At 42.4% G+C, this 27,591-nt stretch overlaps 1 long non-coding RNA gene across 1 annotated transcript in view; it reads right to left on the reverse strand.

Moving 5' to 3' along the window:
* Positions 1 to 465: 465 nt before the first annotated feature.
* LOC140210209 (uncharacterized) overlaps positions 466 to 27,591 on the reverse strand; it is a 34,003-nt gene continuing 6,877 nt past the window's right edge. The window contains exon 3 of the long non-coding RNA XR_011889176.1: positions 466 to 529. This is a non-coding gene — a long non-coding RNA (uncharacterized lncRNA). The remainder of the gene's footprint in view (positions 530 to 27,591) is intronic.

Genomic DNA, 27,591 nt, shown 5'->3' on the forward strand with positions numbered 1-27,591 from the left:
TCTGGCACTCAACGCCCAGACCATTTCTGAATTCCATTTCAGGCTACAATATTAGGAAGTAAAGTGAATCCTGCTTTGCACTGCAACTGGGAAAGAGGTCTCTTATCATTAATGTGCAATTTCAAAGATCAAAATTCAAAGTAAATTTATTATCAAAATATGTACTGCATATGTCAAAACATACTACCCTGAGATTCATTTTCTTGCAGGCATTCACAGTAGAACAAAGAAATACAATAGAGTCAATGAAAAACTGCATCCAAACTAAGATTGACAAACCACCAATGAGCAAAAGAAGACACTGTGCAGATACATATATAAATTAATTAATTAGTAGTTAAATAGATACATAGATAAATAAAAATAGATAAATGAATGAATGAATTAATGACCCTGAGTCCTTGAAAGTGAGTCCATAGGTTGTGGAATCAGTTCAATCTGCGGGGAGAATCATGATCCTACTTACCACTCTAAGCTGAGAACTCAATGAGGCAGTAATTACTTCCAGTGTCGAACTCCAGTTCTAAATCTGTTGGATAGAACATGAAAATATCACACACTGGTATAGAATTTCTACCCTTGTGTTTTTTAATGTTCGCCCCAATTATTTGTACAGAACAGTAAGGCTTTTGATTGAACATCTGAATTCAAAGTAAAATCTCTCAGTAATTGGCTCAATGGAAGAAGCCAAAGAGTGGTAGTAGAGGATTGCTTCTCAGAGTGGAGGCCTGTGACTAGTGGTGTGCCACAGGGATCAGTGCTGGGTCCATTGTTATTTGTCATCTATATCAATGATCTGGATGATAATGTGGTAAATTGGATCAGCAAATTTGCTGATGATACAAAGATTGGAGTTGTAGTGGAACAGTGAGGAAGGTTTTCAAAGCTTGCAGGGGGATTTGGACCAGCTGAAAAAATGGGCTGAAAAATGGCAGATAGAGATTAATTCAGACAAGTGTGAGGTATTGCACTTTGGAAGGACAAACCAAGGTAGAACATACAGGGTAAATGGTAAGTTACTGAGGAGTGCAGTAGAACAGAATGATCTGGGAATACAGGTGTTCCCCACTTTTCAAATGTTCGCTTTATGAAACCTCACTGTTATGAAAGACCTACATTAGTACCCTGTTTTCGCTTTCAGAAGGTGTTTTCACTGTTACGAAGAAAGGCAGCGTGTGATAAAAAATCAGCGCACGAAAAAATCAGCGCGTTAAAAAATCAGCGCGCGATAAAAGGCAGTGCGCACCCCGAGCAGCAGCTTTCCCCCGGATTCGGAATGGCATTGCTTAAACACGTTGCATTGAGCATCTGTTAGCAAGATGAGTTCTAAGGTGTTGGAAAAGCCTGAAAGAGCTCGTAAGGGTGTTACACTTAGTGTAAAACTAGATATAATTAAGCATTTCGATCGTGGTGAACGAAGCAAGGACAAAGTGAGTTTGGCTTGTGGAAGCTGACGAAGATAATGTTGAAGAGGCTTTGGCATCTCATGACCAAGAACTGATAGATGAAAAGCTGATGCAATTGGAAGAGGAAAGGATAACAATCGAAACCGAATGCAGTAGCGAAAGTGAAGCAATAGATGAGATGACACCCCAGTGTCCCAGCAACCCAACCCCCGGGCCCCGGACAGATACTGTACTGATTCGCAGAGAATGCAGTGGTAGCCGGGAGGCACACAGCACATCTTTAAGAAAAAAGCCGAAATAAACATGCTAATTAATTAGGTGCCACCGACACGTAATTGTCGGCCTAGATCAGAGGCGATGCAATCCGCAATCGGCACTGATCTGTCCCGACATTAATTAATTAGGTGCAGCACCTAATTAATTAGCATGTTTATTTCGGCTTTTTCTTAAAGATATGCTGTGTGCCTCCCGGCTACCGCTGCGTTCTTCGTGGCAATGTATCAGTCGGCGGCCTGGAGGGTGGGGGCCACTGCACTGCACCACCCCAACCTGCGATGACTCAGTCTAACACACCATCATCAGTGTGCTCGGCAAGCTGTTTTCCCAATTCCGGTAAGTGATACTACACTGTACATACATTATTTCTACTTTATATAGGCTGTGTAGTTTTACGTGTTATTTGGTAGATTTGGCAGCTTCATAGTCTAAAGGTTACTGGAGAGCGCGTTTATGCCAACAGCACTTGCGTGAGATTTTCTGCCAAGAGCAGTTGTGTGAGATTTTCGCTACAGAGATCTGTGCAGGCAATCGTTGTAGAGAAGTATTTCTACTTTATATAGGCTGTGTATTTATCATATCATTCCTGCTTTTACTATATGTTACTGTTATTTTAGGTTTTATGTGTTATTTGGCATGATTTGGTAGGTTCCTGACAACAGTGAGACAAAGAGATTGTGGTAGGGATCCTCAACAATGGTAGGCCCTTCATCTACAATGCTCCTGGCAGATGTCACAGTAAGGAGGGGGAGGGAGGAAGACCCGTCTCAGAGGTTTTTGCTATCGTTTGTAGGGTTCTGTGGCCTGATGCTTTGCAGCTTCCATATCATGCAGCCAGACAGGACATTCTAGATGGTGCTCCTGTAGAAAGTTGTTAGAGTGAGAGCAGGGAGCCTTTAATGTTGCAATCCCCTCCGAAAGTGTAGACAGTGCTGTGCCGTCTTGATTAATGAGGAGGTGTTGTGGGTCCAGGTTAAATCATCCATTATGTGCACACCATTCTCTGTGCTCTTCATTCTCTCCACGGCAGAGCCGTTGAAGTGCAAAGGAGAGTGGTTGACCTGTGCCTTCCTGAAGTCCACAATCATCTCTTTTGTCTTGTCCACGTTGAGACTCAGATTATTGCTCTCACATCATTTGATAAGCCTCTCTCCCTCCTCTCTGTATGCAGACCCATCATTGTTGCTGATGGGGCCAGCCATTGTTGTATCATCAGCAAACTTGCTAATGCCACTTCAGCTGGATTTAATAGTTTAGTCATTAATCAACAACGTGAACAGGATGGTGATCTGCCAGCCTAAGGGGGCAACAGTGCCCACCATGATGGAGCTTGACACTTTGCTGCCAGCTCGGACTGACTGGGGTGTCTCTGTCAAGGAGTCCAAGGTTCACTTACAGCAAGGGGTGCTGAGTCCCAACGAGGAGAAAGGTGGGGGTAAAATTCTGGCTCTTCTAGGCTAGTTTACTGGGAAGATATAAACATTGCATTCTAAGATCTGTACTATTTAACTGAATAGCATTGGTTTATCATTGTCATGTGCATCAAGGTACAAAAAAAGAGGTAATCTTGCAAGCTATCCAGACAGATAATTTAAAAACATTGCGGTAATACAGAGGGAAAGGTGTGTAATATAATGCTACAGTCACAGGTAGTCAGGTAGAAAATAAGATGAAAGGGTCACGACAAGGTAGATTGTGAGGTCAAGAGTTCATCTTTATTGTATAAGAGTTCCATTATAACAGTGTGATAGAGGGTGCCTTTCAAGTTTTTGTACCTTCTGCCTGATGGAAGGGGGGAGAAGAGAAAATGCCCAGGGTGAGAGGGGTCTTTGATTTTATTGGCTGCTTTTCTGAAATATCAATAGGTGCAGGCAGATTCCATGGAGGGGAGGCTGGTTTTCATGATGGACCAAGCTATGTCCACAATTCTCTACAATTACCACGGCCTTGGGCTGAGAAGTTGCCTGACCAATCTGTGATGCATTTGGATAAGATGTTTTCTGTGGTGCATCTTGTGATGAGAATACACATAATTTATGAAGATTAATTTATGAAGATGTTTGCGGGCCTGGGCTAGCAACAGTGGCATCAGCAGTTGGTCTGCCACCTGTCCTCAGGGGAGGGAGAGATAAGGAACAATGAAGCAGCATTTGGAGATGTTAATGAAGGAGCCATCAGTCTGGGTATTGTCAAGATCGGCTCCCCTTTTGAACCCTGAACTGTTTGAAGTGATGGACAGGCGATGCCCCAGCGGGGGGATAAAAAGGGACAGGTTCGCTAAGGCAGGATACACACACGACACCCGAGGTAACGAGACCCTGGAAGCGGTGCGCCTCTCACGAGTCGGTGGGAAGTACCGGGCCACAAACGCACAGGGTGGAAAGGTACGATCAGCAGGAACCCAGTGTGTGTCCGCCCTTGCTTGGGTGCCGGGTTCACTGCAGAGGATCGACCGCATCTGGAGGTGGGGTCACAGTTGGTGACCCCAGGTGACATCACAAAGGACTCGCCCGAAAGCTGCTTGTGAGCAATATCGCAGGTCTGTGAGTGGAAGCCGTTTTGAATGATCAGTCGTTCTCGTTCTCTCTCCCTCTCCCCCCACGTTGTCCATCGCCATGGCAACGATTACTGCGAACTGAACTAAATTGAACTGGACTTTGTGTCACTTTGAAATTGGTCATTTACCCCTAGACAACGATAGAGCTTGATTGATCCTGTTATCTTAATTCTGTGCACATGTGTGTTTATCATTGCTGAACTGTTGCATTCATTATCCTTTCCATTACTGTGTTGCTTGTTTCTTTAACAAAACTTTCTTAGTTCTAGTAATCCAGACTCCAGCTGAGTGATCCATTTCTGCTGGTTTGGCAACCCAGTTACGGGGTACGTAACAATCTATAAAAAATTTGCCAGGGTCAATGGGGACTTGCCAGATTCCTTGACCATAGTGTCTGTGTGCTTGGGCCAGGACAAACAACTCTTTAAAAGGGCTTTTATTCATGACTCCAAAGATTTATACTAGCAGGAGGTTAAGATTCTGAAATTCCATTTGAGAAGTTGACAGGATAAAGAGGAGGAAATATAGACAGTGTCTGCAGTAAATGAGATGTTAAATACAATGAAAACCTGAATTCCTGCCACTATATGAATGGCCCACTTCAGTAGACAAGGCTTTGCCTGCCTATCTACCCTGTGAATTAGCACATCGAATGCATTAAGGAAAAGTTCTCCCTTGTGTTCAATTTCATTGAATCTGAATCACAACTCACAAAAACATTGCACTGTTCCTTCCAGTCTTTATATCCACCTGCCAGAAGACAAGTGTGCAGACATGGTTTCAGATTTTACATGTGAATGATATACGATCACAACCAGTCTATGTCTTCAACAGAGAGATTACTATTTAATATCTAGCAACAATCATCTAATAAATCAGTAATCACATTACCAGAGAGTAGTTATGGTCTTGAGTGTCTGAGAGATGGTAGCCTTATGATGGGGAGGTTACTGAGGATTATAGGGCAACAAATTTCAAGCAAAGATTTCATAGCAATCTATTTAAAATTTTAAGTATTTTGGATTCCATTTTAATATTCAGTTTTCAAAGTTATAAATTATTTACACGAGAAAGTCTGCAAATGCTGGAAATCCAAAGCAACACACACAAAATGTTGGAGAAACTCAGCAAGTCAGGCAGCATCCATGGAAATTAAACAGTCAAATGTTTCAGGCCAAGACTCTTTTTGTGGTGGTGCTCCAGGGACAGGGCAACCACTTCTGGAGGTCCTGACCCTGTCACTGGAGATTGGTCGAGACTCAGTATCTGGATAATGCTGGTAAGTCTGGGTGTGGAGACGCAACATGGGGTAACAAATTAGGACCAATAAGAGTCAGCCTCACTTCTCAAAAAGTGGTTAAGTTTCCAGACTAATAATCCAGAGACCTGCACCCAGCCACCTTTATTTCTCCACACTCTCTCACCATATCAATAATACGGTTCTTGCCAGATATTAATTAATTAAACCTTTTTAAAACTGCTTCCAGTGCCTTAACATCGTTTCTTAAAGGAGAACAATGCTGTTGACAGTACTCTGGATATGGTCTCACCATCATTGATTATAATAGAAATGTAATCCAGTATTTTTGTATTCAGTTCTTTCAATAAACTGTAATATTCTGTCAGCATTTCTAACTACTGGCAGTATGTGGACTCTAGCCTTTTGCAAATCAGGCAAAAATTCCTCAGTATTTCAGAGCTCTGCAATCTCTCATCATTTATATATGCTTCTTTCTTACTTTTCACATTAAAATGGACTATTCACATTTTCTCTCATTTTTTTTCTCTTGTCCACTCACTTAATGTGTTTACATTACTTTGTTGCCTCCTTATGTTGTCTTCACAGTTTTATCTTCCTACCTAATTTGGTAATCATACTTGGTAGTAACTCGTGAACACTTCACAGCGCCAGCTGTGAGATAGGAGACTGTACGCTCTTTCCGTGACTATGTGGGTTTCCTCTGGGTGCTCTGGTTTCCTCCCACATTCCAAAAATGTACAGATTAGGATTAGTAAATTGTATGCATGCTTTGTGGTGCCAGAAGCATGCTGACACTTAAGGGCTGCCCCCTGCATATCCGCAATACTAACAACAGATTTCACTGTATTGATTTCTTTACATCATCATCATCATTAGGCACCATGCCCAGTTTGAGCTTTGACTGCCATGGCCCACACACAATATTTCGGGTCAAGTGGATCATTCATTGGTGTTCATTTCCAGTTTTCTGGCTGCTGTCTCCATCATCATTTGTCTTTGCCTTCCTTTTGCTTTCTTCCCTTCAATCTTTCCCATAATTACTGTGCATTCTAACTCCTCTTTCCTAATCACATGTCCAATGAAGTCACGTTGCCTTTTCATGATCTCATGCATTATTTCTCTTTTTGTGCTTGCTCTGTTCATGACATCCTTGTTAGATATTCGTTTTGCCCATGATATTCTTTGCATCCTCCTCAAAAACTACATCTCTGCTGCTTCAATTCATTTCCTCATATTACTAGATATTGTCCATCATTCTGAGCCATATAATGTAACAGGATAAATGTAACATTTCACTGCTCTGAGCCAGGTTGTCGTGCCTAGTTTAATGTTGGTCAGTATACTCTTCATTCTCGTAAAGGTGTCTTTTGCCATCCCTATTCTTTTGATGTCATGTCGCACCTGCCATCTGATGTCACCCAACTTCCTAACTAGCAAAAGTTCTGTACTTGTTTTATGTCTCCCCCATTTAATCTCAGCCTGCAGATAGGATTCTCCTTCTTTTTGGATATCACCATTCATTCTGCCTTCTTGCAATTAATAGATAGATCCATTTTTGCACTTTCTTCAACAACTATATCAATTAAGTTTTGTAGTTCTTCCTCCATACTTGCAATTAACACAGTGTCATCTGCATATCTAAAATTATTGATGTTTTCACCACCAATTTTGATTCCCAAGATGTCTCTTATTTTTTGTAATATTGTTTCACTGTACACATTAAATGAATCAGGGGAGAAAACACACCCTTGTCCAACGCCTCTCTTGATTTTCGTAAACTGACTCACTTCTCCGTCTATTCTTACAGCAGCAGTTTGTTCCCAGTACAGATTTCTGATTAGGCGGAGGTCTTTCGAATCTAGATCTAGAGTTTCCTGTAATATTCCAAATAATTCATTGTGCTTCACTTTATCAAATGCTTTTGTGTGTTGATAAAACAAACAAACAAATCATTTTGCACTTGAAAAGCTCATTCTGATAGTATCCTTAACATCAATATCGTGTTTCTTGTACCTTTCTTTCCCAAAACCACATTGTTCTTTATCTATTTCATCTTGTATCTTACTTTTAGCTCTTGTCATCCAAATTCTTAGAAGTATCTTAGTGATATGACTCATTAAACTTATGGACCTATGTAATTCACATTCTATTGCTCCAGGTTTCTTAGGAAGAGTGATAAATAATGATTCTTTCATCTCTTCTGGTATTATTCCAGTCTCATAAATGTCATTGATTTTTTACATGTGACAAATAAAGCTAATCTTTATTGTAATCTATTTCATTCAAATTTTACAATGTTAATCTCTGTCTAAATTTGAGTCCATGCTACCTCTCACATCTTACCTACTAGAGAGACTACTTATACATAGTATTAGCCAGTCAATTTTCTATCCAGACCAATACGTCACTCCCAATACAGTGAACATTTATTATCTAGCATGATAGTTGATCCTGTACCTTCGGAATTATCTTCTAGAAACTTAACAATAGTGTATCCACCAATTCACTTCATCCACACAACATGATACTCCTCCACAAAACTCTAATCAATTAGTCAAAAATAATTGCCCTTCCATAAAATAATTCTGCTTTTCTTGATTACCTTGATTTTTTTAATACCCTGCTGCACCATTTTTATAAAGTCAGCCAATATTTCCTCTAGAACACATGTTAAACTATATGGCCTATAGTTTTTTTAATCTTCTAACTCCTTTGTCATCATTATTTGATATTGGTGATCATGGTCTCATGATCCTGATTGTTCTTGGTGAATTTTTCTGCAGAAGTGATTGCCAATGCTTTCTTCCGGGCAGTGCCTTTACAAGACGGGTGACCCCAGCCATTATCAACACTCTTCAGTGTTTGTCTGTCTGGCGTCCGTGGTCACATAACCAGGACTTGTGATATACACCAGCTGCTCATAAGACCATCCATCACCTGTTCCCATTGCTTCAAGTGACCCTGACTGGGGGCTAAGCAGGTGCACCTTGGCCCAGGGCGAGCTGCAGGGTAGCAGAGGGAAGGAGCTCCTTACATCTCCTTTGGTAGAGACGTCTCTCCACCTCACCACCCAGTCTACTTCCTTACCCTTCTGAATAAACACATTCCATTTGCCATTGTCCAATCTGGTGGAACCTCCTCCAAATGTTGGGATTTTATGGAAATTAATACTCATGAATCAACTTTCTCACCAGCCACTTTTAAGACTCTAATCTCTCAGAACCTTGGAGCTTGAAAGCCAACAGCCCACAGTTCCAAAGGTTTTCTGGTGATTGTAATTTTTTCAGTGTCTTTCTCTCTTGTCACATTCCCAATTTGGAGGGTTTTTTTTTCTGGGAAGTATCTTTATTCATCATCTCCATTCTTTTCCAATACTAATTTTTCAAACTCACATTTTACAGCACCAATGCTTACTTTATTAATTTCTTTTAAGTAACTATTAAAATTCTTATTTTTCTTTTAACATTTCTAACTACCTTTATCCTGTGCTCTACTCTTTCCTTCGTGGGCACGTGGCCAAGTGGTTAGGGCATTGGACTAGTGACCTGAAAGTCGTGAGTTCGCAGCCCCAGCCGAGGCAACGTGTTGTGTCCTTGAGCAAGGCACTGAGTCACACATTGCTCTGCGATGACACTGGTGACAAGCTGTATGGGTCCTAATACCCTTCCCTTGGACAACATTAGTCTCGTGGAGAGGGGAGACTTGCAGGTCTTCCAAACAACCTTGCCCAGGCCTGCGCCCTGGAGAGTGAAGACTTTCCAGGCACAGATCCATGGTCTCGCAAGACTAACGGATGCCTTCCTTGGTAATATTTTAGTTACTCACTGGCACTTTATATTCCATCCCATCATCGGACCTGCCACCCCCTCTTTGTGCAATTACCTGCCTTTCCTTCTGAATGGCCCCTCTCTATAGTTAATTAAGATGATATTGCTCCTCTTCCTCCAACTATTCATCATCCACAGGAGAGAAAGTGAATCTTAAACCACAACATAATGAATATTCAATGCTAAGGGGGAGAAAAACAGCTAATAGAAACTGGAAGTTGAAACTGGTTCAGAAAGCATTAAACATGAAGCTACCTTGATGATAATAAATTCTACACTTGGAAATAAATCACCCCTTTAATGGCAGTTTGTGAAATCAAAACAACTACAATTTACTCAGAATGTTTGCTAATGGATAACACCACACTAAAAATTGTTTTGCACTCCAGATGACATAATAAGTCTCTGGTTTGAATTTATTCATGAGACACTCTGTGTTTTGACTGGTACATTCCTGATCATAGTCAACTTCAGGGTTAAACCAGCAGGTGGTGTTTTTCTTCTGGTAAGAAGAGGAGGGTTACCCTGATTTTAATTGCCTTGCATGTTATTCCTCGTGTTTGGGGTCTAATAAACTACTTCTTATTGAAGTTAACTTTAAAGTGAGAGTGACGAACCAAACTTCGTTCACAAATTCAAACAATTCCAAATGTGCCAAAGCATGTTACAACAAATAGAGTACAACTGATGCAGGTACTGTGGCAAAGGAAGAAAATGCAGCCGTCATGCTGTGTGAGCAAGACCTAGCAGATAGCCAAGTAACTTGTTTTAGTGGATGCACAAGACCCATAGACAAAAATAAGTTATGGCAATCTTTAATTAAAAAAAAATCCTGTGTAATAATCTCTATGGGCACTTGACTAATCCCTGTAGCTCTATGCTGCCCCGAAACTTAAATTGAAATTACTCTGCACTGCTTTTAGTTCACAGGATGGACTCATCTCCAAACTCTCATCCTTGTTTCATCATTCCTTCTTTCCCTTCTAATCTCTGTCTAAAAGTCCTCTGGGATCTTTGTTTTCCCAAAATCCTGGCCTCTTGAAAATCCTTGATGTTCTTTGTTCTACCATTTGGCAGCCAAGACTTCAGCTATCTTGACCTTGAATTCGGGAATTCCCTCACTAACGTAGCCATCTCCCATTGTTCTTTCCTTTGTTAAGTTACATAAAAGTTATCTCTTTGTCCATGTATTTAAGTACTTATCATATTACCTTCTATGCCCCATGCAAAGTTATATTCAATTATCACTCCAATTAGACATACTGGGTTATTTTAATACTTTAAAGTTTAAAGTAAATTTATTATCAAAGTCACTATATACAACCCTAAGATTCACTTTCATGTAGGCATTCAGAGCAAAGAAGTACAACAGAGTCAATGAAAAACCATACACAAACAAAGACTGACAAACAACCAATGTGCAAAGGAAGACAAACTCAGCAAATGCAAAAAAATTCAATTAATAAATAAATAAATACAGTATTATGCAATAGTCTTGGCACATGTAAATGGCTAGGGTGCTAAGACTTTTGCACATTATTGAAGTAATTTTATGTACTGCACTGTACTTCTGCAAAAAAATAAAACCATGATAAATGATGATAAATCTGATTCTGATGTGGGTCTCTTTTGAGGATGGAGAGTGGAAAGGGGGCATAGAGAAGGGAGTCATGGTTGGGAAAGGGGGAAGGGAGAGGAGATGGAATGGGAAGCACCGGAGAGACATTCTATAATGATCAACAAACCAATTGTTTGAAATCAAATGGCCTTGTTTGGTGTCTCAGGACTGAGTGTGTCTGCCACATGCCAAACACTTCCCTACGGTGCTCCACCCCCCTCACCATTCCCAACATTCTTTGCTCCCACCAGACTTATAATTTTGCTTTCTATTCCACATTGACAAATACAGTTCTCCACACTGGTTTAGGAGTCTGATGATTGTAGGGTAGTAACTCTTCCTGAACCCAGTGGTGTTGGAGATAACATTCCTGTATCTGCTTTCTGATGGAAGCAGCAAGAGAGCATGGCCTTTTTGGTGGTGTCCCTTGATGATGAATGTTGCTTTCTTGTGGTGGCACTCCTTGTAGATGAGCTCAATGGTGTGGAGGGCTTTTCCTGTGAAATTATCTCCTTGTCCGTGTATTTAATGACTTACCACATTACCTTATGTAGCCTATACAAAGTTTTAGAAACATAGAAACATAGAAAACCTACAGCACAAGACAGGCCCTTCAGCCCACAATGCTTTGCAGAACATGTCCTTACCTTAGAAATTACCTAGGCTTACCCACAGCCCTCTATTTTTCTAAGCTCCATGTATCCATCCAGGAGTCTCTTAAAAGACCCCATCATTTCTGCCTCAACCACTGCCACCGGCAGCCCATACCATGGACTCACCACTCTCTGCATAAAAAACTTACCCCTGACATCGCCTCTGTACCTTCGTCCAGGCACCTTAAAACTATGCACTCTTCTGCTAGCCATTTCAGCCCCGGGAAAAAGCCTCTGACTATCCACACAATCAATGCCTCTCATCATCTTGTACACCTCTATCAGGTCACCTCTCATCCTCCGTCGCTCCAAGGAGAAAAGGCTGAGTTCACTCAACCTATTCTCATAAGGCATGCTCCCCAATCCAGGCAACATCCTTGTAAATCTCCTCTGCACCCTTCCTATGATTTCCACACCCTTCCTGTAGTGAGGCGACCAGAACTGAGCACCATACTCCAAGTGGGGTCTGACCAGGGTCCTATATAGCTGCAACATTACCTCTCGGCTCCAAAACTCAATCCCATGATTGATGAAGGCCAATACGCCGTACACCTTCTTAACCACAGAGTCAGCTTGCACAGCAGCTTTGAGTGTCCTATGGACTCAGACCCGAAGATCCCTCTGATCCTCCACACTGCCAAGAGTCTTACCATTAATACTATATTCTGCCATCATATTTGACCTACCCAAATGAACCACTTCACACTTATCTGGGTTGAACTCCATCTGCCACTTCTCAGCCCAGTTTTGCACCCTATCAATGTCCCACTGTAACCTCTGACAGCCCTCCACGCTATCCACAACACCCTCAACCACTATGTCATAAGCAAATTTACTAACCCATCCCTCCAGTTCTTCATCCAGGTCATTATAAAAATCACAAAGAGAAGGTGTCCCAGAACAAATCCCTGAGGCACACCACTGTTCACCATCCTCCATGCAGAATATGACCTGTCTACAACCACACTTTACCTTCTGTAGGCAAGCCAGTTCTAGATCCACAAAGCAATGTCCCCTTGGATCCCATGCCTCATCACTTTCTCAACAAGCCTTGCATGAGGTACCTTATCAAATGTCTTGCTAAAACCCATATCCACTATATCTACGGATCTACCTTCATCAATGTATTTAGTCACATCCTCAAAAAATTCAATCAGGCTCATAAGGCATGACCTGCCTTTGACAAAGCCATGCTGACTATTCCTGATCATATTATGCCTCTCCAAATGTTCATAAATCCTGCCTCCAATCCTCCAGAACCTCTTCCATCCTCATTGATGACGCAAAGATCATCGCCAGAGGCTCAGCAATCTCCTCCCTCGCTTCCCACAGTAGCCTGGGTACATCCCGTATGGTCCCGGTGACTTATCCAACATGATGCATTCCAAAAGCTCCACTACATCCTCTTCCTTAATATCTACATGCTCAAGCTTTTCAGTCCACAAGTCATCCGTACAATCGCTAAGATCCTTTTCCATAGTGAATGCTGAAGCAAAGTATTCATTAAGTACCTCTGCCATCTCCTCTGGTTCCATACACGCTTTTCCACTGTCACACTTGATTGGTCCTATTCTCTCATATCTTATCCTCTTGCTCTTCACATACTTGTAGAACGCCTTGGGGTTTTCCTTAATCCTGTCCGCCAAGGCCTTCTCATGGCCCCTTCTGGCTCCCCTAATTTCATTCTTAAGCTCCTTCCTACTAGCCCTATAATCTTCCAGATCTCTATCATTACCTAGTTTTTGATCCTTTCGTAAGCTCTTCTTTTCTCCTTGACTAGATTTGCAACAGCCTTTGTACACCACAGTTCCTGTACCCTACTATCCTTTCCCTGTCTCATTGGAACGTATCTACGTGGAACCCCACACAAATATCCCCTGAACATTTGTCACATTTCTTCCATATGTTTCCCTGAGAACATCTGTTTCTAATTTATGCTTCCAAGTTCCTGCCTGATAACCTCATAGTTCCCTTTACTCCAATTAAACGTTTCCCTAACTTGTCTGTTCCTATCCCTCTCCAGTACTATGGTAAAGGAGATAGAATTGTGATCACTATCTCCAAATTGCTCTCCCACTGAGAGACCTGACACCTGACCAGCTTCATTTCTCAATACCAGATCAAGTACAGCCTCTCCTCTTGTAGGCTTATCTACATATTGTGTCAAGAAACCTTCCTGAACACACTGAACAAACTCCACCCCCTCTAAACCCCTCACTCTAGGGAGAGGCCAATCAACATTTGAGAAATTAAAATCTCCCACCACGACTACCCTGTTATTATTACTCCTTTCCAGAATCTATCTCCTTATCTGCTCCTCAATATCCCTGTTACTATTGGGTGGTCTATAAAAAACACCCAGTAGAGTTATTGACTCCGTAGACAACCCCTCCATGACTTCCTTCTTTTCTGCAACCGTGACACTATCTCTGATCAACAGTGCCATGCCCCCACCTCTTTCGCCTCCCTCCCTGTCCTTTCTGAAACATCTAAAGCCTGGCACTTAAAGTAGCCATTCCTGCCCCTGCACCATCCAAGTCTCTGTAATGGCCACAACATCATAGCTCCAAGTGCTGATCCATGCTCTAAGCTCACTGTTTTATTCATAATACTCCTTGCACTAAAATAGGCACATCTCAAACTATCAGTCTGAGTGTGACCCTTCTCTATCACCTGCCTATCCTCCCTTTCGCACTGCCTCCAAGCTTTCTCTATTTGTGAGCCAACCTCCCTTTCCTCTGTCATTTCAGTTCGGTTCCCACCCCCCAGCAATCCTAGTTTAAGCTCTCCCCAGTAGCCTTCGCAAACCTCCCCGCCAGGATATTGGTCCCCCTCAGATTCAAATGCAACCTGTCCTTTTTGTACAGGCCACACCTGCCCCAGAAGAGGTCCCAATGATTCAGAAATCTGAATCCCTGCCCCCTGCTCCAATCCCTCAGCCACGCATTTATCCTCCATCTCATTCTATTCCTATACTCACTGTCGTGTGGTACAGGCAGTAACCCCGACATTACTAGCTTTGAGGTCCTGCTTCTCAACTTCCTTCCTAACTCCCTGTAGTCTGCTTTCAGGAGCTCTTCCCTTTTCCTACCTATGTCATTGGTACCAATATGTACCACGACCTCTGGCTGTTCTCCTTATCACTTCAAGATATTGTGGACGTGATCAGAAACATCCTAGACCCTGACACTTGGGAGGCAAACTACTATCTGCGTTTCTTTCCTGCGTCCACAGAATCGCCTGTCTGACCCCTGACTATAGAGTCCCCTATTACAGATGCCATCCTTTTCCTTTCCCTACCCTTCTAAGTCACAAGGCCAGACTCTGTGCCGGAGGCGCAGCCACTGTCGCTTCCCCCAGGTAGGCCGTCTCCCCCAACAGTACTCAAACAGGAGTACTTATTGGTAAGGGGGACAGCCACTGGGGTACTCTCTAGCATCTGCTTCTTGCCCTTCCCTGTCCTGACTGTTACCCACTTGTCTGTCTCCCCAGGCCCTGGACTGACTATCTGCCTATAGCTCCTCTCTATCAACTCCTCACTCTCTCTGACCAGACGAAGGTCATCGAGCTGTATCTCCAGTTCCCTAATGCAGTCCCTAAGGAGCTGCAGCTCAATGCACCTGGTGCAGATGTGGCTGTCTTATTCAATTATCACTTCAATAAGGTGCATTGGGACATGTTACTACTTTAAGTGTGCTAAACCAAGGGGAGTTGTTGGTGTTATTGTTGTTTGGTTGTGCTGCCCTCTGTTGAGCTGTGCTAAAAGCTTTTGATCATTCCTCACCCTCCCTTTAATCCTGTATGGAAATAGCAGCAATGCAACAACAGACTGTAAAATGAACAGTGTAGCAGATGCTTGCATTTAATTCACAGACCTGGTAGGCACCAGGCTGATGGAGAGAATTGAGTAGAACACAATCATCCCCTTCACACCGGTTATCTATAAGCACAGGGGTCAGAAATTAATCTTCAGTTGTTACCACTAAATGTGCAATATAACAGATGCACTCCTTGTTCCATTTTGGAAGTGAGGTTCAACACACAACAGCTACAACATTGCACATTTTGGAAAAGCAACCAAGGATAAATTTTAGCTCCTGGGTTTCCTCCCTCATAGCCAACTACAGAATAGTGACAGTATAACAGTATTACAGTTGTAATAAGACTTTTAAAGAGAGTTCTTGAGCATTAATGATGAAATCATGACCTCACAATCTACCCCATTATGACCTTTACACTTATCGCCTACCTGCACTGCACTTTCTCTGTAACAGCAACTGTAGTTCTCTGCTCTGCATTCTTTTATTATTTTTTCCACTTGTAGTACCTCAATGTATTTATGTTTTGAAATAATCTGTAGGGATGGCTCACCAAACTAAGTTTTTATACTACATCTTGATATATGACAATGATAAATCAATTCCAATTCCAAGCAAGGTGGTTACACCATTGTAGCACCATGCATGACTTGAATTGGATAGGTTCATGACTATCATGCATGACTTTAAACTAGTTTATAAAGATTATATGTGACTATTGCCACAAACTTCTATACATCATGCTGGTACAAACGCTGATACCTGATCTAGTATTATAGAAACATAGAAACATAGAAAATAGGTGCAGGAGTAGGCCATTCGGCCCTTCGAGCCTGCACCGCCATTTATTATGATCATGGCTGATCATCCAACTCAGAACCCTGCTCCAGCCTTCCCTCCATACCCCCTGATCCCCGTAGCCACAAGGGCCATATCTAACTCCCTCTTAAATATAGCCAATGAACTGGCCTCAGCTGTTTCCTGTGGCAGAGAATTCCACAGATTCACCGCTCTCTGTGTGAAGAAGTTTTTCCTAATCTTGGTCCTAAAAGGCTTCCCCTTTATCCTCAAATTGTGACCAATCTTCCTGCATCTAGCCTGTCCAATCCCTTTAGGATTTTATACGTTTCAATCAGATCCCCCCTTCAATCTTCTAAATTCCAACGAGTACAAGCCCAGTTCATCCAGTCTTTCTTCATATGAAAGTCCTGCCATCCCAGGAATCAATCTGGTGAACCTTCTTTGTACTCCCTCTATGGCAAGGATGTCTTTCCTCAGATTAGGGGACCAAAACTGCACACAATACTCCAGGTGTGGTCTCACCAAGGCCTTGTACAACTGCAGTAGTACCTCCCTGCTCCTGTACTCGAATCCTCTTGCTATAAATGCCAGCATACCATTCGCCTTTTTCACCACCTGCTGTACCTGCATGCCCACTTTCAATGACTGGTGTATAATGACACCCAGGTCTCGTTGCACCTCCCCTTTTCCTAATCGGCCAACATTCAGATAATAATCTGTTTTCCTATTTTTGCTACCAAAGTGGATAACTTCACATTTATCCACATTAAATTGCATCTGCCATGAATTTGCCCCACTCACCCAACCTATCCAAGTCACTCTGCATCCTCTTAGCATCCTTCTCACAGCTAACACTGCCACCCAGCTTCGTGTCATCCACAAACTTGGAGATGCTGCAGTTAATTCCCTCATCCAAGTCATTAATATATATTGTAAACAACTGGAGTCCCAGCATTGAGCCTTGCGATACCCCACTAGTCACTGCCTGCCATTCTGAAAAGGTCCCGTTTATTCCCACTCTTTGCTTCCTGTCTGCTAACCAATTCTGTATCCACATCAATACCTTACCCCCAATACCGTGTGCTTTAAGTTTGCACACTAATCTCCTGTGTGGGACCTTGTCAAATGCCTTTTGAAAATCCAAATATACCACATCCACTGGCTCTGCCCTATCCACTCTACTAGTTACATCCTCAAAAAATTCTATGAGATTCGTCAGACATGATTTTCCTTTCACAAATCCATGCTGACTTTGTCCGATGATTTCACCACTTTCCAAATGTGCTGTTATCACATCTTTGATAACTGACTCCAGCAGTTTCCCCACCACTGACGTTAGGCTAACCGGTCTATAATTCCACGGTTTCTCTCTCTCTCCTTTTTTAAAAAGTGGGGTTACATTAGCCACCCTCCAATCCTCAGGAACTAGTCCAGAATCTAATGAGTTTTGAAAAATTATCACTAATGCATTCACTATTTCTTGGGCTACTTCCTTAAGCACTCTGGGATGCAGACCATCTGGCTCTGGGGATTTATCTGCCTTCAATCCCTTCGATTTACCTAACACCACTTCCCTACTAGCATGTATTTCGCTCAGTTCCTCCATCTCACTGGACCCTCTGTCCCCTACTATTTCTGGAAGATTATTTATGTCCTCCTTAGTGAAGACAGAACCAAAGTAATTATTCAATTGGTCTGCCATGTCCTTGCTCTCCATAATCAATTCACCTGTTTCTGTCTGTAGGGGACCTACATTTGTCTTTACCAGTCTTTTCCTTTTTACATATCTATAAAAGCTTTTACAGTCAGTTTTTATGTTCCCTGCCAGTTTTCTCTGATAATCTTTTTTCCCCTTCCTAATTAAGCCGTTTGTCCTCCTCTGCTGAACTCTGAATTTCTCCCAGTCCTCAGGTGAGCCACTTTTTCTGGCTAATTTGTATGCTTCTTCTTTGGAATTGATACTATCCCTAATTTCTCTTGTCAGCCACAGGTGCACTACCTTCCTTGATTTATTCTTTTGCCAAACTGGGATGAACAATTGTTGTAGTTCATCCATGCAATCTTTAAATGCTTGCCATTGCATATCCACCATCAATCCTTTAAGTGTCATTTGCTAGGCTACCTTAGCTAATTCATGTCTCATACCTTCAAAGTTACCCCTCTTTAAGTTCAGAACCTTTGTTTCTGAATTAACTATGTCACTCTCCTTCTTAATGAAGAATTCCACCATATTATGGTCACTCTTACCCACGGGGCCTCTCACGACAAGATTGCTAATTAACCCTTCCTCATTGCTCAAAACCCAGTCCAGAATAGCCTGCTCTCTAGTTGGTTCCTCGACATGTTGGTTCAAAAAACCATCCCGCATATATTCCAAGAAATCCTCTTCCTCAGCACCTTTACCAATTTGGTTCACCCAATCTACATGTAGATTGAAGTCACCCATTATAACTGCTGTTCCTTTATTGCACACATTTCTAATTTCCTGTTTAATACCATCTCCGACCTCACTACTACTGTTAGGTGGCCTGTACACAACTCCCACCAGCGTTCTCTGCCCCTTAGTGTTACGCAGCTCTACCCATATCGATTCCACATCTTCCTGGTTTATGTCCTTCCTTTCTATTGCGTTAATCTCACCTTTAACCAGCAACGCCACCCCACCTCCTTTTCTTTCATGTCTATCCCTCCTGAATATTGAATATCCCTGAATGTTGAGCTCCCATCCTTGGTCACCCTGGAGCCATGTCTCTGTGATCCCAACTATATCATAATCATTAATAACAATCTGCACTTTCAATTCATCCACCTTATTACAAATGCTCCTTGCATTGACACACAAAGCCTTCAGGCGCTCTTTTACAACTCTCTTAACCCTTACACAATTATGTTGAAAAGTGGCCCTTTTTAATGCTTGCCCTGGATTTGTCGGCCTGCCACTTTTACTTTTCTCCTTAGTACTTTTTGTTTCCACCCTCACTTTACACCCCTCTGTCTCTCTGCACTCGTTCCCATCCCCCTGTTGTGAACTAACCTCCTCTCGCCTAGCCTCTTTAATTTGATTCCCACTCCCCAACCATTCTAGTTTAAAGTCACCTCAGTAGCCCTCGCTAATCTCCCTGCCAGGATATTGGTCCCCCTAGGATTCAAGTGTAACCTGTCCTTTTTGTATAGGTCACGCCTGCGCCAAAAGAGGTCCCAATGATCCAAAAACTTGAATCCCTGCCCCCTGCTCCAATCCCTCAGCCACGCATTTATCCTCCACCTCATCGCATTCCTACCCTCACTTATATCCTTATACCACTGAGGGGCTGCTGAGGTGTACATACAATTTGTTTCAGTTTACAAACACGAGAGATAAATGGCTGTGGAACCCCAATCACTGGGTACTTAAAATGGAATTTGATAGATTTTTGATTAGTAAGGGCATCAAAGGTTATGGGGAGAAGGCAGGAAAATGGAGTTGAAAGGGAACAGCAATCAGTCATGACTGAATGGCAGAGTAGACTCAATGAGCCGAATGGCCTAATTCTGTTCATATGTCCTATGGTCTTATAATGCTACATCAACTGCAAAATATAAAATTTTTCTAGCGGCAGCAATCATTTCCTCATTTAATTCTTTGTATTTTCCCACTTCTTAAGCAACTCTGGGAATGATGAGTGTATGTGTGCTCACTCAGATGCCAAAACTACACTATATCTTACAGAAATGGACTTGGCCAGGTGAGAAGTGCAGTAATATTTCAAATGATCTCTGTTCTCAATGAATTACAAAAGCCCAGTGCTCGAAAACTGCTCTACTGAGATGGTGAGCTTCATGGTAAGCTGCAGGACTAATGTTTGTTAATTCTCCATGTATCGCTCAAATGTATTTGACACTAGATTGTCAGTTTTGTTTTTTTTAGATTATGAGGACACGCAGTCTTCTTTTATTGTCATTGAGTAATGCATGCGTTAAGAATATTCCTCTGGTGTGATATCACAGAAACACAGGACAGACCAAGACTGAAAAACTAACAAAAACCACATAATTATAACATATAGTTACAACAGTGCAACAATACCATAACTTGATGAAGAACAGGCCATGGGCACAGTAAAAAAGTTCAAAGTCTCTCGAAAGTCCCACATCTCACACAGACGGGAGAAGGAAGAAAACTCTCCCTGCCATGCCTGACCACAGTCCAACTCTGAGTCATCCGAAAACTTTGAGCCTCCGATCAGCCCTCCAACACTAAGTACCGAGCACCATCTCTGCCGAACGCTTCGACCCCAGCCTCGGTCGCCAGCAGCAGGCAAAGCCGGGGACTTTGGGGTTTTCCAGTGGATTATCCCAAGAGCAGGGGTTCTCACCCTTTCTTATGGCATGGGACCCTTACCATTAACCAAAGTTCGTGAGCGCCAGGTTGGAAACTCCTGCCCTAGAGGAACTTTGTCTTCATGTAATAGTGAAAGCTGATCATCTCCCTATTATATATTCCTCCCCATTTTCATTTTTTCAAAGTTTCAATTGGACTAGAAGAATTTCAGGAGAGCGTAATCAAGAGTGTTGTATTTCCACAGAAGGGCAGATAAAAAGATCATGCAAATTACAGACTGAATTCACAAGTAGACCAAACCAATTGTCCAAGTCCAGGTTGCAGTGAGTGATCCACTCATCAGAGACGATCACTGGCTGTCAGCCACCGACATTAAAAGACCTGTTCATCGCCAAAGCAATGAAGCGTGCTGAAAATATGACTGCTGACTCCATCCACCCTAGCAGTCAGCTATTCACCAAATTGCCCTCAGGGGGATATATGGATTAACCCTATTCCATATGCATTGTGTGCACACAGAGGTAAGCCTTTTGCAGCGTCAGCACCACCAGATCTACACGTCATCTAGGAAGCTTCCTTCCTGTAGATATTCAGCTTCTCAACAAAACTTACTCAGGCGTAATACCCTAACTTACATGGGATAGAGTTTGTTAGGTGTACTCAGGAAGGTTTCTTGACACAATATGTAGATAAGCCTACAAGAGGAGAGACTGTACTTGATTTTGTATTGAGAAATGAACCTGGTCAGGTGTCAGATCTCTCAGGGGGAGAGCGTTTTGGAGATAGTGATCATAATTCTATCTCCTTTACAATAGCATTGGAGAGAGATAGGAACAGACAAGTTAGAAAAGTGTTTAATTGGAGTAAGGGGAATTATGAGGCTATCAGGCAGGAAATTGGAAGCTTAAATTGGGAACAGATGTTCTCAGGGAAAAGTATGGAAGAAATGTGGCAAACATACAGGGGATATTTGTGTGGAGTTCTGCATAGGTACATTCCAATGAGACAGGGAATTTATGGTAGGGTACAGGAACCGTGGTGTACAAAGGCTGTAATAAATCTAGTCAAGAAGAAAAGAAAAGCTTACAAAAGGTTCAGAAAGCTAGGTAATATTAGAGATCTAGAAGATTATAAAACTAACAGGAAGGAGCTTAAGAAAGAAATTAGGAGAGCCAGAACGGGCCATGAGAAGGCCTTGGCAGGCAGGATTAGGGAAAATCCCAAGGCATTCTACAAGTATGTGAAGAGTAAGTAGATAAGACGTGAAATTATAGGTCCTATCAAATATGTATGGAACCAGAGGAAATAGCAGAGGTACTTAATGAATACTTTACTATTCACTATGGAAAAGGATCTTGGTGATTGTAGTGATGACTTGCAGCGGACTGAAAAGCTTGAGCATGTAGATATTAAGAAAGAGTATGTGCTGGAGCTTTTGGAAAGCATCAAAGTTGGATAAGTCGCCGGGACCAGATGAGATGTACCCCAGGCTACTGTGGGAGGCAAGGGATGAGATTGCAAGCCTCTTTGAATCATCAATGGGGACAAGAGAGGTTCTGGAAGATTGGCGGGTTGCGGATATTGTTCCTTTATTCAAGAAAGGGAGTAGAGATAGCCCAGAAAATTATAGACCAGTGAGTTTTACTTCAGTGGTTGGTAAGTTGATGGAGAAGATCCTGAGAGGCAGGATTTATGAACATTTGGAGAGGCATAATATGATTAGGAATAGTCCGCATGGCTTTGTCAAAGGCAGGTCGTTTCTTCCGAGCCTGATAGAATTTTTTGAAGATGTGACCAATCACATTGATGAAGGAAGAGCAGTAGATGTAGTGTATACGGATTTCAGCAAGGCATTTGATAAGGAACCTCATGCCAGACTTATTGAGAAAGTAAGGAGGCATGGGATCCAAGGGGACATTGCTTTGTGGATCCAGAACTGGCTTGCCCACAGAAGGCAAAGAGTGGTTGTAGACGAGCCATATTCTGCATGGAGGTCGGTGACAAGTGGTGTGCCTCAGGAATCTGTTCTGGGACCTTTACTCTTTGTGATTTTTATAGATGACCAGGATGAGAAAGTGGAGGGATGGGTTAGTAAGTTTGCTGATGACACAAATGTTGGGGGAGTTGTGGATAGTGTGGAGGGCTGTCATAGGTTACAGTGGGACATTGATAGGATGCAAAACTGGGCTGAGAAGTGGCAGATGGAGTTCAACCCAGATAAGTGTGAAGTGGTTCATTTAGGTAGGTCAAATACGATAGCAGAATATAGTATTAATGGTAAGACTCTTGGCAGTGTGGAGGATCAGAGGGATCTTGGGGTCCGAGTCCATAGGATGCTCAAAGCAGGTGCGCAGGTTAACGCTGTGGTTAAGAAGGCATACGATGTATTGGACTTCATCAATTGTGGAGTTGAATTTAGGAGCCGAGAGGTAATGATGCAGCTATATGGGACTCTGGTCAGACACCACTTGGAGTACTGTGCTCAGTTCTGGTAGCCTCACTGCAGGAATTGTGTTGAAACCATAGAAAGAGTGCAGAGGAGATTTACAGGAATGTTGCCTGGATTGAGGGGGCATACCTTATAGGTTGAGTGAACTCGGCCTTTTCTCCTTGGAGCAAAGGAGGTTGAGAGGTGACCTGATAGAGGTGTATAAGATGATGACAAGCATTGATTGCGTGGATAGTCAGAGGCTTTTTCCCAGGGCTGAAATGGCTGCCACAGGAGGGCACAAGTTAAAGGTGCTTGGGAGTTGATACAGAGGAGATGTCAGGGGTAAGTTTTTTTTACGCAGAGTGGTGAGTGCGTGGAATGGGCTGCCGGCAACGGTGGTGGAGGCGGATACAATAGGGTCTTTTAAGAGACTCTTGGATAGGTACATGGAGCTTAGAAAAATAGAGGGCTATGAGTAACCCTAGAAATTTCTAAGGTAGGGACATCTTCAGCACAACTTTGTGGGCTGAAGGGCCTGTATTGTGCTGTAGGTTTTCTACATTTCTATGTCTTTAGCTATATAGGACCCTGGTCAGACCCCACTTGTAGTACTGTGCTCAATTTTGGTCGCCTCACTACAGAAGGGACATGAAAACCATAGGAAGGGTGCAGAGGAGATTTACAAGGATGTTACTTGGATTGGGGAGCATGCCTTATGAGAATAGGTTGAGTGAACTCAGCCTTTTCTCCTTGGAGCGACAGAGGATGAGAGGTGACCTGATAGAGGTGTATAGGATAATGAAAGGCATTGATCATGTGGATAGTCAGAGACTTTCTCGTGAAATGGCTAGCATGAGAGGGCACAGTTGTAAGATGCTTGTAAGTAGGTACAGAGGAGATGTTAGGGGTAAGTTTTTTTCACAGAGAGTGGTGAGTGCAAGGTATGGGCTGCCGGCAACAGTGGTAGAGGCAGATACAATAGGGCCTTTTAAGAGGCTCTTGGATATGTACATGGAGCTTAGAAAAATAGAGAGCCATGGGTAACCTTAGGCAATTCCTAAAGTAAGTACATGTTCGGTACAGTATTGTGGGCCAAAGGGCCTGTATTGTGCTATAGGTTTCCTATGTTTCTAAACATTTCAGTTCCCATCCCCGTTCCCATTCCAACATATTGCTCCATGAATTCCTCTTATACCACAATGAGGCCACCCTCAGGGTGGAGGAGCAACACCTTGTATTCCGTCTGAGTAGCCTCCGAGGTGATAACATGAACATCAATTTCTCCAACTTCCCGTATTTTTCACACAACTCTCCATCCCTCTTCTTTATTTCTCTGCTGTTAGCCTTTTACCTCTTCTCCTCACCTATCTATTAACTCCCACGTGTGCCCCTCCTCCTCCCACGATCCACTCTCCTCTCCTATCAGATTCCTTCTTCTCCAGGCCTTTGATTTTTCCCTTTATCACCTCCCACCTCTTACTTCACCCCCCTCCCCCACCCACCTGGTTTCACCTATCACCTTCTAGCTAGTCCTCCTTCTTCCCTCTCCACCTTCTTATTCTGGCATTTTCCCCTTTCTTTCCAGTCCTGAAGAAGGGTCTTGGCCCAAAACATCAACTGTTTATTCCTCTCCATAGATGCCGCCTGACCTGCTGAGTTCCTCCAGCATTTTGTGTATGTTGCTCTGGATTTCCCAAATCTGCAAGGTGTCATGTTTTAGGACAAGTGTGAGGCTGTGTTCGAGGTCTTACAGGCAAAAATCTCAGTGAAGTTATGAGTGTTGGCTATTTAAAATGCACAGGAAAAGCTGGGTGTTCTATGAGTAAATGAGAACTGTTCCCCCTCCCCCCGCCAATCAGAGTATTTGAAAATTTCATTATGGATGAATTTTGGGTACTGTACTCTGTTTGGTAGAGTTTCACACTGGAAAGAAGAGTGGTAGAAGATAAGGAGACATATTTCCCAGTGGGAACTAGAATACAGAACATAGAACATAGAAATCTACAGCACATTACAGGCCCTTCAGCCCACAATGTTGTGCCAATCATGTAACCTACTCTAGAAATGGCCTATCGCATAGTCCTCTATTTTCCTAAATTCCATGTAGCTAAGACACTCAGGAATGTGTTCAGATTACATAGCTCTCGGTTAACCCAATTTTTAATTCAATCTGTCTAAATTAATTTCTATCCCAAACTATTCAAATTATTATTTCTCAGGATTGCAGATAATATATGTATTATATGTTAAATTCTAAGTGGATACATGGTTTACTTTAGTTAAATTTGTGACCCTCAGCATCAACATACTCACTAAAATCTATGGAAATGCACAGATCTTATCACCCAAAATGAATATGAAAATACAACAACGCCATCCAAACATAATCTGTAAAAATTGTTGATTTGACACACTGAACAACAGTACAGCAAACCAGAAGAAAAAACGTATCCATTGTTATCTGTGCTAATTTCAAGAAATTAGTAGCAGTTCAAAGACTCATTGTACTCTCACAATGATAAACAGTTCATTTGTCCTGTTTAGTATGTGTTCACACAATGACCCACTTGCCGTAATTAAGCCTTCCTACCTGGTTCCAATATCATTTTGCTCTATTCTCCCTTGTATTTATAATAGCACAGCATGAAGCCATTTGGCATATTGAGTCCATGCCATCTCCCAACAGAAAAATGCTATTAATCCAATTAACTCCTTTTTTATCAACCTACATTATTGTAACTATATCTTTCTCACCCAACCCTCATTCTCCTTTGACTCTTACCCATTAATCGACACTAAGGGGTAATTTACAGTCGTTAATTCATCTACTAGCACGCTCTTGGAATATGGGAGGAGACCATAGCAGCTAGAGGAAACCCATGTGATCACAAAGAAAATGTCTAAACTGGCACTAGCAGAGTTGACGTTTGATCCCTGGAGCTGTCCGGCAACAGCAGTACCGACTGTGCTGCCATGCCACCTCATGTATGTACCAAGATTCTCCCTACATGGATCAATATCGTTTGTTATAACTTGTCAACAATTTCATGCTCACATGACTCTTTCTTGAAATAAACTAGGCAGTATTTATTGGACATATTAACAAAATTTATTGTGTGCTTTTAATACTGAAGACAAATCTAAGCAGGCAATTTTCTCATTTGAACTGAGTTTCTAAAAAGTCTGGTAAATGTTTAGGCAACACACACAAAATGCTGGAGGAACTCAGCAGGCCAGGCAGCATCTATGCAAAAAAGTATAGTCGATATTTCAGGCCAAGACATTTCAGCAGGTCTGGAGAAAAAAAGATGCTGTAGATTGGGAGACCATTTCACCAAGCACCTACACTCCGTTCACCAGAAGTGGGATCTCCCAGTGGCCACTCATTTTAATTCCACTTCCCATTCTCATTCCAATATGCCAATCCATGGCCCCCTCTACTGTCACGATGAGGCCACACTCAGGCTGGAGGAACTACACCTTATATTCCATCTGGGTAGCCTCCAACCTGACCGCATTAACATCGATTGTTTGAGCTTCCGGTAATGCCCATCCCCCCCCTTTTCCCTTTCTTTACCTGCTCATCACATCCTTCTAGTGTTCCTCTCTTTTTTCTTTCTTCCACGGCCTTCTGTCTTCTCCTATCAGATTTCCCCTTCTCCAGCCCTGTATTTCTTTCACCAATCAACTTCCCAGCTCTTTACTTCATCCCTCCCCCTCCCGGTTTCTCTCTTCCCTCCCCCTCCTCATCTTTTTTCCTCCAGTCCTGCCAAAGGGCAAAAATGTTGACTATACTTTTTTTCCATAGATGCTGCCTGGCCTGCTGAGTTCCTCTAGCATTTTGTGTGTGGTGCTTGAATTTCCAGCATATACAGATTTTCTTTTGTTTCGGGTAAATGTTTAGCTTTCTTTGCAGTGATAACAAAGCTTGCTGGTATGAGGCATTGGAGTCAGGGAGATCTTTTACATAATTTGGCTTCAGAAAATTAAGTAAATTACATAAAATTACTGCAGTTTATTTATTAGTAAAAGGACTCTAAAATTCATCCACAGTAACATAGCATTTAGTGTAATGCCTTTCTGTACCAGTGACCTGGGTTCAATTCTGCCGCTGCCTGTAAGGAGTTTCTATGTTCTCCCTTTGACCACATGGGTTTCCGTCGGGGACTTCGGTTTACTCCCACATTCCAAACACATACAGGTAAGGAAGAGATAATAAATTGCAGGCAAGCCATGTGCACTGGAAACATAGCAACACCTGCAGTCTGCCCCAACTCAATTCTCTGACTGTGTTGTTCGTTGACGCAAATGGCATATGTATCTGTATGCTTCAATGTTTTGACGTACATGTGACAAATGAAGCTACTCTTATCTATATACTACTCTCATGCTGTCTGTCTGTCTGATTGTCTCTTTGTGACCTCCAATTAGCGCAAACGGTGCATTACAGCGGCACTTTTTTGGCTAAATCGAATTAAAATGTGCTAACTTACAGAATGCAGGCAAAGTTCAGGGTTATATATTCGTATAAAATTGCTCATTCACTAAAATCAACAGGCTGGCTTTCACCCGAGATCCGATTGGCCATCATGGAAATCAGGACACGACAGCCCGACGCATGC

The sequence above is a fragment of the Mobula birostris genome, chromosome 2 (assembly GCF_030028105.1).
Source record: "Mobula birostris isolate sMobBir1 chromosome 2, sMobBir1.hap1, whole genome shotgun sequence".
Lineage (NCBI taxonomy): Eukaryota > Metazoa > Chordata > Chondrichthyes > Myliobatiformes > Myliobatidae > Mobula > Mobula birostris.